Source organism: Phodopus roborovskii, unplaced genomic scaffold (genome assembly GCF_943737965.1).
Source record: "Phodopus roborovskii unplaced genomic scaffold, PHOROB, whole genome shotgun sequence".
Classification (NCBI taxonomy): Eukaryota; Metazoa; Chordata; class Mammalia; order Rodentia; family Cricetidae; genus Phodopus; species Phodopus roborovskii.
In genome coordinates this window covers 343,210-356,037 of record NW_026125540.1, presented here as the reverse complement: position 1 = coordinate 356,037, position 12,828 = coordinate 343,210, and positions in this window count along the sequence as shown.

The window sequence follows — 12,828 nt, the reverse complement described above, 5'->3', positions numbered from 1 at the left end:
TATATTCAATAAACATATTGAATGCTTATTTACAGAAAATTTAATAGAAATGTGTCAGTAATAAATGTATCTTTATGGTAGCATAAAGCATCATTTAGGCATATAACCAAGGTATATGAGTCTTGAGGTAGATCAATTTCCAATTTTCTGAAAAAGTACCATATTAATTTCCATATTGTTTCTAAAAGTTTATATCCCTACCAGCCATGAAGAAGTGATCCTCTTGCTCCAAATCCTCATAAGCATGAGATGTCACTTGCATTTTTGATGTTCGCCAATCTAACAGGTTAAGATGGAATCCCTAAATAGTTTGGATTCATATTTCCCTGATGGTAGAGAAGGTTGAACATGTCATTAAATGTTTCTCAGCCATTTAAGATTCCTCTATTGAGAATGCTGTGTAGATCTGTACTCCATTTTTTAATTGGTTGTTTGGTTTATTGATATCTTTCTATATTTTGGAAATTAGCCCTCTGTCAGATGTGAGGTTGGTGAAGATCTTTTCAGAACCTTTGGACTGTCAATTTTTTTTTCTTTTGACAGTGCCATTTTAATTTTGAATCCTCCTACAAGGTTGCCTCACCAAGTGTTGATATGAAGGTCTGTGGTGAGTCTTATCTTGTTAAACTATTCAGTTGATATTCCTGAGATACATGCCCTTTTCTGTAGGGAAAAGGAGTAGTTGATATGGAGTTAGAGGAGATGCTGGAGGGAACTGGGAAGAGTGTAGAGATAGGAAACTGCAGTCAGGATGCATTACATGAAAGAAGAATAAATGAATAAAGCAAATATTTATATAATTTAAGGAGAGAGCAGTGATATGTTGAACTTCTGACAGCTATTTCAAAGGTAATTACAGTATGTTTAACTTCATGTATAATTTTGTGTCCATAGGGTAAAACTATGGGCTTTTGATATGTTCTTTTTTCTTCATGGTTCTACTCCAGTTGTCAACTCAATACCAAAGTGACTTGAAATTATATCGTTATATATTCCTGCCATGGTGCCAGCCTTTAGACAACATAAGGCTGGATAGGAATCCTTAGCCTTGGCCTATATTTGTCTTTTCTATTTGAGGGAGTTAGGGAAAAAAAAACACTATATCTTGGTGGTATCCTTCTTCTTTAGTCTCTGTTTTTATTCTTTTGTATTCTTTCTTATATTATTTCTACTGTATACTAATTTTTCTACAGCATTTATATCCCAAAGGAGTTGTTGAGGCAATAAAGGAATTACAATGTTGTTATATTGTAATGTGGTTTTTAAAGTGGATGATTACAATGAATAAACAACAAACAATAAAAAACAGAATCGTTTCTGTATCCTTTACATGAATAAATATTTTACATACTGCAGGTGATAAACAAATTATCCAAAGAACCCATGTACATTCATACCCAAGCAACTTGTTATAGATTAAATGTGTAGGTAAGCCAACTATTTATCTCAGGTCTTTCAGTGGCAGGCTACATTTTGCAGTTACAAAGAAATAGTCAATTACTTTACTACTTATGTGATAACTTAAAAGGTCATTTTATAAGAAATTTTAAAGGAATCAGTCAGCCCTACTTTCTTAGGGTGCCTACATATATATGTATGTATGTATGTATGTATGTATGTATGTATAAAGATTGAGGGTAGAAATGAGTGTAAGGAATTAATCATCATCTTTGTTCATCAACCAATCTTAGCAAGGAAAGTATCTCACCTATTAACAATTGAACTGTTTTGTATTGACCCTATCCTAATGAGTCTATAACTCAGCTATGTCTCCTGTGAAGTTTAGATTGTCTTCTTGTTTTTTGTCTGTTTGTTTTTTAATCTCAAAGCTATTATCTAATCATCTGATCTAACCTGAAGGTATTTTAAAGCTTTGTTTTAGCTAATGATGCAAACTGAAACCTGTGACTGTGTCTTTCAGGATTAAGATTAAAGGAATTGGAGTCAGTATGATTCCTGGGATTCAATTGTTTTTATTAGTCATTAACTTGAGCTACAATCTATGCAGTTCCTTGGACAAACTCATAGGCCCTGTCTCTGTAGCATTGCCTTGCTTTTATATTTTATTCATTAAAACTCTGTGTAAGCTAGCATTATTATTATCAATTAGATAGTACATCTTATGAAGGAATAATACTCATGACAATCCACACTTAAAAATGCCTAGTAGAGTGGGAAGTTTTCATGAGATGAACACACTTCATTACAGGAGCCACTTTATACCATGCCCGATACCAGAGAAAGATAACAACAGCAAACTTGTAAAGGCACAGCAGAAGTAAAAATCATTCCAGTGTCTGTGATCTCAGGGTCTTGTCTAACCAAGATTCATCCATCAGAGAGTATCTTCCTGGAGGGATGACACCTTGAAATTTAATTTCCAGATGCTGCTCCTCTGACATGGGGTCCAGCAGTTACAATTACTACAACCATAGGTTTTTCCTGGACATATACTGGGTGAGGGAAAAGTCACACTATACAAGAGTGTACGCTGCAAAAGGAAGAGGACTTGATGTCTTAGCACACTCATATCAGCAAGTCTTAGGAGTCTTTACTTGATAATTCATTGTTTGTGCCCAGCTATTGTTGTGTTTTGCAGGAAAAATGAAGTCTATTGTAAGCATTATTCTACTTCTAGACTATGTTTACTAATATATATATATATATATATATATATATATATAGATAGATAGATAGATAGTAACAGTGCAACAGTATAGCAGTCTATGCTAGGAAGAGATAACCTGTCTTTTTCCCCAATTTCATTTAATAAATGAATCTCATTTTACATGTCAACCTGTGGGTTATTTAGAACTAAGTTTGTTGTGATATGAAAAATTTTATGAGAGAGTAGAAAACATTGTTATACTCCTCAGTCAGGCATTTCAATCGTTCTTTTACAGAAAACAGTTGATATAACAATATCTGACTGTTGTGAGTTCTGCATTAGAGCCTGGGGAAACCATTTTCCTGAAAGTGTGGGTAGTGAATATTTGTGTACAGAGTATGTATCTTGATTTCTAGAATAAAACATTATAGGATGGCATCAAGTATTACTAGTAGGAGAGAAATATTCACACTTCTCTCTAATTCGAGGTAAATCTGACAGAACACAAGATTCCTGTTCCTGCTCTTTGAGACTTCAATAATCAGGTAGGCCCCCTTCCTTCTGTAACCTGTCCTTTGTAGAGCATATTATGATCATACACAAAAATGTGTCACATACCCAGACACTGTGGGAAATTGCTTTTTGTTCATCATTTGTGGAGCAACTGATTTCATCTACTTAGAAGCAGTTCAATTTTCAAATTTTTAAAATCATCATTTTGATTTGAAAATTGCTATTTCTCTTCACACCTGTCAATGTAACAATTACTGTTATCTTTCTTTATATGATCCACCTTTATAATCTGCAAGTATCTGCTTGTTTTTTCTTTTTGTTGCTATGTTCCCAGTTAATATTAACTTCCATATTAAGTAAAGTATAATCTATAAAATTTAAAGTAATTTTCACTTAGGGGAACCAGCATAGGACTGAACAGGGCCACTGATCTTTGGTGTCAGTTGGGAGTCCTGGGCAGTCTATGGGGCCTCTGGCCCCATATTTACCTCTAGTGCACAAATGGGACTTGGGATCTGATTCCCTATGGAGGGGTGGATACTCTTTCAGCCTAGATACACAGGGAAGAGCCTAGGTCCTTCCCTAAATGATGTGTCAGACTTTGACGATTCCTCCTGGGAGGCCTCATCCTCCCTGGGGAGTGGATTGGGAGTGCAATTGGCAGTTGATGAGGGGCATAGGAGGATGGAAGGGAGAGGGAACTGATATTGACATATAAAATAAGATTGTTTTTAATTTTAAAAAATTATTTTAAAAAAGAAATTTAACACACTCAAATTATAATTATCTGAACTAAGAATGCAAAACATTATAAATGAAATTGTACTGTAATATAATATCATATTGAATAGCCTATAATAATTTATTAGGATTGCTTTTTTCATTAGCTTGGGGTTTTCAAGAAATACAGTGATCCAAAAACTAGAAAATAATTGCTTTTAAAGCATTGAACAATAAATGCCATACAGTCTTTACTCCTTCTTATAAAGTCAATATCAATATTTGTACTTCCTATGAAATATAGTTCTTAACTCCCCATGAAATATAGTTTTTAATTAAACATAGGTTTATTTATTAAATAAATAAAGCAAATATATCATAATAAAGATATCAATATTCATTAAACATTAACATCCATTTCAATTTTAACATCATATTTCCAAATTAAGGCACTAGGAAGAACATATGGTCTTGTCAAGGTTTTAGTTTGCTTGTATGTTCCTGTTTATTTATTTTTGTATTTGAAACTTGTCTTGCTCAATAACAATTGTTGAGCTCACTCTAGAGCCTTCTGAGTCACATTTCTATCAAGTCTAAAGAGTTTTGATTTTTGCCTTTTCTTCCATGAAGACTGAGTGTGATCAATATAAACAGCTGACAGCTTAGATATTTGACATTAACTCTTACTTTTGAAGCAAAACTTTTTAAGGCAAACAGGGATTAAATTGTTTCTGAAAGTATTTATTTGTTTTTAATTGTAATTTGTGGTGTTGTTCTTACAGCAGCTGTGATTAGCTGATCAAGCGTAACGTAAGATCAAAAACTCCACTAGTAATGGAAGATGTCTTCTCTACACTCAGCCCCTTAAAAAGGAGCAATTGGTAGCTGATAGCTGTTGGTAAAGGAGGGGTAATTCTTCATTGATTGTATTGTGACTATTGAGTTTCCTCTGCTCTAGTGGATAGCCTCATATTTCTGTACATGTGGCAGCACTAACTATACAGTGTGGCCTCTCTAAATCTCTTGTTAAAGCTGTATTTGACATAATGAAGTATTTTTGTTTCCTCATTACACTTTTTATGTTATAAATTGTGAGCGACTTAAAAAGTCTAATGGATAGGACCTCACCTTTTACTTATTTGATGGGAGAAAAATGTCTTATTTTCTTTAACACTTCGTAACCTTTAGTGAATTAATTACTTCAAAAATGTATGTTTTGCAATTATATTAATTTTGTTCGTAGAAAATTTCAGTTTGTTTTTTCCATAAATTGAATGATGATTCATACAATCTTTTCTTCTTCTTCTTCTTCTTCTTCTTCTTCTTCTTCTTCTTCTTCTTCTTCTTCTTCTTCTTCTTCTTCTTCTTCTTCTGCTTCTTCTGCTTCTTCTGCTTCTTCTGCTTCTTCTTCTTCTTCTTCTTCTGCTCCTTCTGCTTCTTCTTCTCCTGGTTTTTTTTTTTTTTTTGTCTTATTTGGCTTTTCCAGACAGGGTTTCTCTGCATTGCTTTGGAGCTTGTCCTAAACTCGCTTTGTAGACCAGTAGACCAGCCTGGCATCAAACTGGCAGAGATCCTCCTGTCTCTGCCTCCGGAGTACTGGGATTAAAGGCATGTGCCACCAATGCCCTGCAATTTTTTTTCATTATTTATTAAGTAAACATGTATAAATAATACATGCTTTCTCTGTGCTTAAGAGTTCTGTTAATAACTCCTACCACCACCCCAGAAATCTTTCCTACATTTTCATGTCTACTCCTGAGATTAACAGGTATTATCAATGCTGCCACATACTACTTGGAACCTGGTAGGGTCTCAGCTGTGAGTGCACAGACAAAGACTTTGGAAGAAAGTGTCTCCTGCGTGCCTGAACCAAATTAAGAACTTCCACAAATAAAAATAATAAACAGTAATTTTTAAAATATTTTGTACCTATATTAGTAAAAACATTATATTACTTAATGCTTCATGAGTGTATAAGTCCCATTCATCAAGCAGTGTGAAGATGTGCTCATTATGACTTATGATCACCAGAAACCCAGGCCATGATGATTCTCATAAGAGCGTTGACTGCGAGCCTAGTAAAAACCAACCTAAGCCCAGAACTTTAAAAGGAAGTTCTTAACAAAAAAAAATGTATTATGTCAACATACCAAATATGAAAGAGATGTGTATATGTTTTCTGTGATAATGCAAATGTTCTTATTTAAAACAATTGGAATTTTACTCAAATATGTATGTTAAGAGAATTTCTGGGATAAACAGGAAAAAAATAATTCTTGTAAGACTTAGTAAACTTGGCCAGTGATATGTGCACATTGGCTTAATTGTGAAGTAATTGTGAAGTAGGATAAAAGGGAAGTTGTGTTTTAATGTTTTCCTAATAAATACTTTGAGTTAGTTATCTCACTTTTAGGCACTACAGAGAGCCCATGGGACTGTAAGAGGCAGGAAATAAACAGAATCAAAGACATCATTCTGTTCTCAATAATACTCATCTAAAATGTAATCTGAACATTCATTTCCAATGCTCTGTGAGGAGTCAAAATATGTAGATGAAAATGATCACACAATTCTCCAAATATTTTGGAAGGACTCTATTGTTTAACAAGTATATTGTTGCTTTTGCCTCCTGAGTGTTAACTCACCATTACTAATTTCATGATTCTACACAGTTATTCAGTCAATACCATCTTCTTTCTTGATTTCATAATTAAGGAAAATTCATACACTTTATACTATAATTAGTAAGGTCTCCTAATATCCTATAAACCATGAAGTAAGAATGCGTAATATAGCAAACCCTTATTATTATCAAAAACACAGAGCCATGCATGATTTCAGATAGTCAATGCTGTTCGCAGAGCTTAGCAAGAATATTAACAATGACCTTTATTCACTAAAGGTATTTTATTGATTTGGCCATTATTAGTCAGTCAGGAGATGACAGTTGTTTGGAATAACTACTAAGAGGAAAGAAAACAATGCTATATTTTTCTATGTTACAGTAGGATATTTTTTTTTCTAATTTGCTTCCAAGTTGTCAGTCTAGGGATTTTAAAACTAGATGTGAAGCAGGGTGAGCATAACATGAGAAAAACAAGGGGTATGCTTGTGCATATGGTCAATACATATGATTTCCCAAAGGTGAATAGCTTGAACATTCTATTAAGATTTAGGCTTTGTTGTCATGCTCGCAAAAACACAATACAGTTTCAGAAAAAATAAAAAATGATAAAAAAAAAAAAAACAGGGAAGGAAATTTTATTTTCCTAAAAGTGCAAAGGAGGGAACCCAGATGGGAGAGGTTGTGAGTAGATACCTCAGTACAAATGCTTAATTAATGAGATACAGTCTTCACATCTCCAGTGATTAATGCTTCTCTTCCAGATAGAAGAGAAGGGACAGTTTGTCAATTTAGGCTCTGCCTTTAGGCAAATGAGTGAAAGGCCAGGAAATTTTAATGTCCATTTCTTCCATTATCTTTGCCTGAAAAAAATCTTTAGGTCAAGGGGCATGTCATACCATGCACACTACAAAGACCTTGACTAAATTCTTCACAGAAGTAACTGGTAAATTTAAAAAGAAATAGAATTTAATTTAGATTTTAATTATAGCATCAAAGTGAAATAAAAATAGCTAAAAATACTTTGAAATTTTCAATTCTTAAATATCTGAAAGTCTTTCTGATTTCTTTTGTTTTACTTGTTTTCTAATGCAAGTAAGTATTATAAAATTATAAAATATAATCAGCAATATAAAATGACTTTTTCTTTTAATAAAGAGTAAAGATATTTGATCAGATTTGTCTAATGAGTGATCATGACATAATAATGTAACATAATAAAATAATTTTTATTATTATTTTATCTTATATCTGAAAAATTTTAGTTTGAACGTAATAAATTCATGTTTTATTTTGTTTATTTTTGAGACTCTTAAATAACTCAGCCTGGCCTAAAACTCAATAGGCTGAAATAGACCTTGAACTCTACCTCCACCTCCCTCTACCTCTCGGGAAATGGAATTACCCATATATATAACCACACTGGCTTAACAATTTTGTTTAAGTGTAGACATTAGTATTTGTGAAATTTGTGGCACATATTTGAATAGTCATTCAGTTTGTGCAGAATACAATGTACTTGAGAGTGACAGTATTTGCAAATATATCAATAAGAATAAAGCTGAAAGCTCAGTTAAATCAATACTTTTGGAGATAGAGAGTATGAAAAATATAAAACATGCTAAAATGGAGGGAAATGCAGTAGGAGAAGGCTTTTAATGGCTGATAGAAAGTGAAAGTGAATGGAAAAAATGTCATTTTCCTCTTCCAGGTCTTAGATCAGTACAAACTGCACCCCTTTATCTAATTCAAAAATACATCACAGTAAGAAACACTAAGCATGGTAGTATTTTCTAATCATGTAGGTAACAAGTGTAAACTTACTTTGATAGCTCAAACTAGTCTCCAACTTCATGGCTCAGAGTGTTCTTCCACGAGCTTCTCAATCTTTGCTTCCAACTTCTCGTTACCAGATTACATCCAAGCCCTACCACACCCAAGTCAAGTCATCTCTTTGGCTTCAAATGTTTTCTTTTTATGCAGAAAATATTTTTCCTTTTGCAGTACAAAATACGAAAAATCTCCAATCACCTAATAAACTGTCATTTTTTACTTACTGGCTTTTGAATTACTCAAACAAATATACATAATAATACATAGTTTAATCCTTGGTGCATTATAAATTCTGTAAGCATTGTGTACAGTTTTATTAACTATTTTATATTGTTAAAATTAGAATAAATTACCATTAATATATAAATAAATAAAAATAAGGAAAACTCCGTAATATGAGTGTCTACTTACCTGAGATGAACGCTACATTTTTAAGCACATAACATTTAGAAATTAGGTTAACCTATGTGTCTTAAAATGTATATATTTTAAGACATGCATTTTATGAAATTTAAAAATTTGAACTATGGTATACAAATTCTTAAGGTCTTAGAAAATTCAATAAATATGATTAATTTAATAGTATAATACAGAATTGATTTTGTAGGCATGCTTAACATATTACAAAAAAGGATATTATCCATATCCATCACATCTATTTTCCAGGAAGTCCTTACTCGATATTTAAATGGTTCAGAAATCTTTGTACAGACCTTGTTCACTTAATACTTATTGAAAATTATAGGCAAATCAATACAGGACAAAATAGAAGAGATACCTATATATCACTGTAAATGGACCAACTTTGACATTTATTTGAAAATCAAATGTTCATTATTTAAAGGTGTGCTAAAAAGTTTTATTTTATAAATATAAATAATATTATAGATATATATTATAAATATAAATATAACATTTTTTCCTCCAATTGATCATAATGTGTTAACTGTGGTAAAGAAATTGTGATGGTACCTCCATAGTAAGGTGCTTGTCTATAATGAGAGATTCTTCTCCTGTCTGATTCCACTGCCCTTCAGCCCCAAATGAACACATAGATGCTATATTAGGTATAAAACTGCTGGATAGTATCTAGGGCTTCTTATTGGCTAGCTCTGTCTTAATTATTAACCCATTTCTACTAGTCTATGTATTTGCATGTGGTCTTGCCTTATAAGAGAATGTCCAACCCTGTTACTTATTTGGTGGCCTACACTGACTCTGGCAGGCTTCTTTGCCTATCTTTCCCAATATTCTCCTTGTCTCCTAATTCCTCCTATCTTCCTGCCTCATTGACCAACAGTGTTTTATTCATCAACCAATAAGAGTAACATACAGATAAGAACTTCCCCAATCACTTGCTTGATATAAGTGAGCCATTGGTTTGATCCTCCACAGAAAAAAAAAAAAGAAATTTCTTTGTGTTTCATATGAACTCATATTTTCTTAATTACTTAATTACTTCATGTTTATTTATATTAAAAATATAATTGAATATAGGATTATTTTATTATCACATTTAACAAGTTTTATTGGTAAATACAGCTCTGCTTTTTAATTTTACAATTACATTAAGTTGACATTTTTATCTACTTGTGATAAAGATATATATATGTTGATGAATAAGAAAATTATTTGGGACTGATGAGATTATAAACAATGTGTACTGCATGACAAGTTCCCAATTGGTCATCTAGCGTGTGTGTGTGTGTGTGTGTGTGTGTGTGTGTGTGTGTGTGTGTGTGTAACAGGCCATGAATCTGAGAGGAATTTATATATTTTTACAGAAATTTTATACATTTATATATAAGTATATAAAATTTTAAGGACTACATTGCTTTATCACAGAACATTTAAATAGGACAACTCACAATAACTTGTAACTCTAACTCCAAGGAAAATTACATCCTCTCATGTTCTGAACTCTTGTGAACATATTCACACAAATACACATGAGTAACAATAAAGTAACTTAAAAAAATAAGCATTGTTCTGCGTTTTAAAATGCACTGTATTCTAAACTTAGATATTAAATTTCCAGATAATATTGGGTGAAGTGAATTGTATTCAGACTAAAGTGCAGCCTGACATTGTTTCTGTAAGGAATTAGAGGTTCTGCCAGTGTGAAAAGAAGTGCCCAGTAGGACAGGATATCAGCAGCAGTAATTATGCTTACTTTGATGTTGTAATTCTACGGTTTCAAGACTTTGATTTGCATTTTTGTTTGTCTGGCAGTTTTCCCAGGCACTAAATTCACTTTAGTGGTCTGCTAAAGGACAGCAGATGCTTTTCAACACAGATCACTGTGTGAGCTATGTTCAGAATTGTTTGTGTCTTACATTGAAATGCTGGCAAAATCCCATTCCATGTGAATATCAGATCAGCTACTTTATAAATGAGTACATTGAAAAGTATAAATACCACAGTTTGTTAAACATTTGAATTAGAATAAACTCAGTTACTCCACAAATGAACAAGTAACTGAGACATTGTATGCAATACAATGTCTCAGTGTGTTATTTGGGGCTGGTGTGGCTCTGGGACCAGACAAGCAGGGAAAAACTACTCATAACATAAGTTGAGCACCATTTTGTTAGGAGTATGTTTTCCGTGCAGGCCTCGGCCCACTCCCACAACAGCCCCAAATACACACAGAGACTTTATTAGATATAATTCTGTTGGCCAGTTACTTGTTTCTTATTAGCAAGCTCTGTCTTAATTATTAACCCATTTCTATTAATCTAAGTACTTCCACGTGGGTTATGTTACCGGAGAGAGGGGTTGGTGTTCTTCTCTCTGTCCTCCATCTTGGATCTCCTCCCTATTCCTTTGGAATCCTCCTTGTCTCCTAGTCCTGCCTATGTTGCTTTTTTATTGGCCAACAGTGCTGGAATTAAAGGCCTATTCCACCAACAATCTGCAGTAAGCCAGATACTATTGACTTTAAATTAATTTATTTTTGAGAATTTCTTCATGAATTCCATCATTTTATTTACCCCTCTATCTCCTCCTGTTTTCCCCTTCTGTGTCCTCTACCATTTCCTCTCAAATTTATTTCTTTATTATTGTTACACACACACACACACACACACACATCCTACTAATCAAATGTTACTTGATCTTTGTATAAGCTTTGTATATCACATCTCATAGAAGTTCCAACAGTTAGTCCTGTATATTTTATCTATATTAAGAAGGGAAACTACTTTTAACTGGTCTTGAAATGTCTAGATCTAGGAAAGATGGTTTTTTCATCATCCTGCAAAGACAATGATCACACAAATAGTAAATTGAGACCAAATAAAGAATTGTAAAATTTTTAAGCAAGAGAAGCTTTAGTGAGAAGGAATGATATGGTAATGTATTATCTTTCTCTTCTCTGCCCCTAGAGATGCATTTGGGGCTTTCTGAGCCTCAGAGTTTCATTCCTTATTCAGAAATGTGCTATGCTAAAAGAACATGATCTCTTTTGAATGAAACAAAATAGTACATCCTGATAATTCGATACTCTTCTCACCTTGTGTTGACTGTGAGTAAGTCTTTGCAGGGAGAGAAAACAGTCTCAGCTAAAATACTAAACAAATGTAATTAGATTGAAATAGCTGACTACTGTCAACCATGTTGTACACAAATCCCCAATCCAAGCTATTTTCAAATATTAACCTCAGATACTGGAAGAGACATTTTGCTCCTTTCTGGTGGTTGTAATATTTACCCTTCTTATAGCTGTAATAAAATTTTGAACACAAAGCAATTGAAGAGGGAGGGGATCTTTTGGCTCACAGTTTGAAAGTATGTAGTCCATCATGGCTGAGAATGATTTGAAGAAATCTGAGGCATCCAGTCACATTGCATCTGAGATCAGTAAGCAGAGAGCATTCAGAAAATGGAACTGGCCTAGCAAACCTCAAGGCCTGACCCTATTGACCCAATTTCTTCCATGAAGCTTTCTCTGAGAAAGGTTCTCGCACCTTCCAAAGGAGCACCATCAACCTTGGAACAAGTTTTCAAACACCCACAACTAAGGGGCCCCTCCTACAAAAACCTATGATGGGTCTTCTCAACTTTTCAGTGTGTGTGTCAAATACTAGTAAATTTTTTATTTGTCTTGGTCTTCTTTAATAAGACTATGCATGTTTGAGACTGTTTTTCTGTGCCTGACTAGCTGTGATTCCAGAGATATAAGGCAGTTACAATTCCCACAACTGTACTAGGGAAACAGGATTGAGAGGCTAAGAAGATACAAGGATAGGGTGTGAGACATCTTAGTAACAGAAAAGGAAAAGCTGCTAGGAACGAGATTGCAGGGAAAGGAACCACAGCGTTCTCTGGTGCCAGTGTGGAAAGGTCACCACTGTTATGACTTGTTTCTTTCACACTCTCCTTTCCACAGAGGCTAGGGTTCATAAGTAATGCCCCATAAGCCATGACCTCATGAACTTAGATTGATATGTCCTTTTATGAGCAGAATCCCACAAAACTGAAGGGAAGTGGGTAGCTTAACAGATAATACTAGCTTGCTGAATTCCCATTA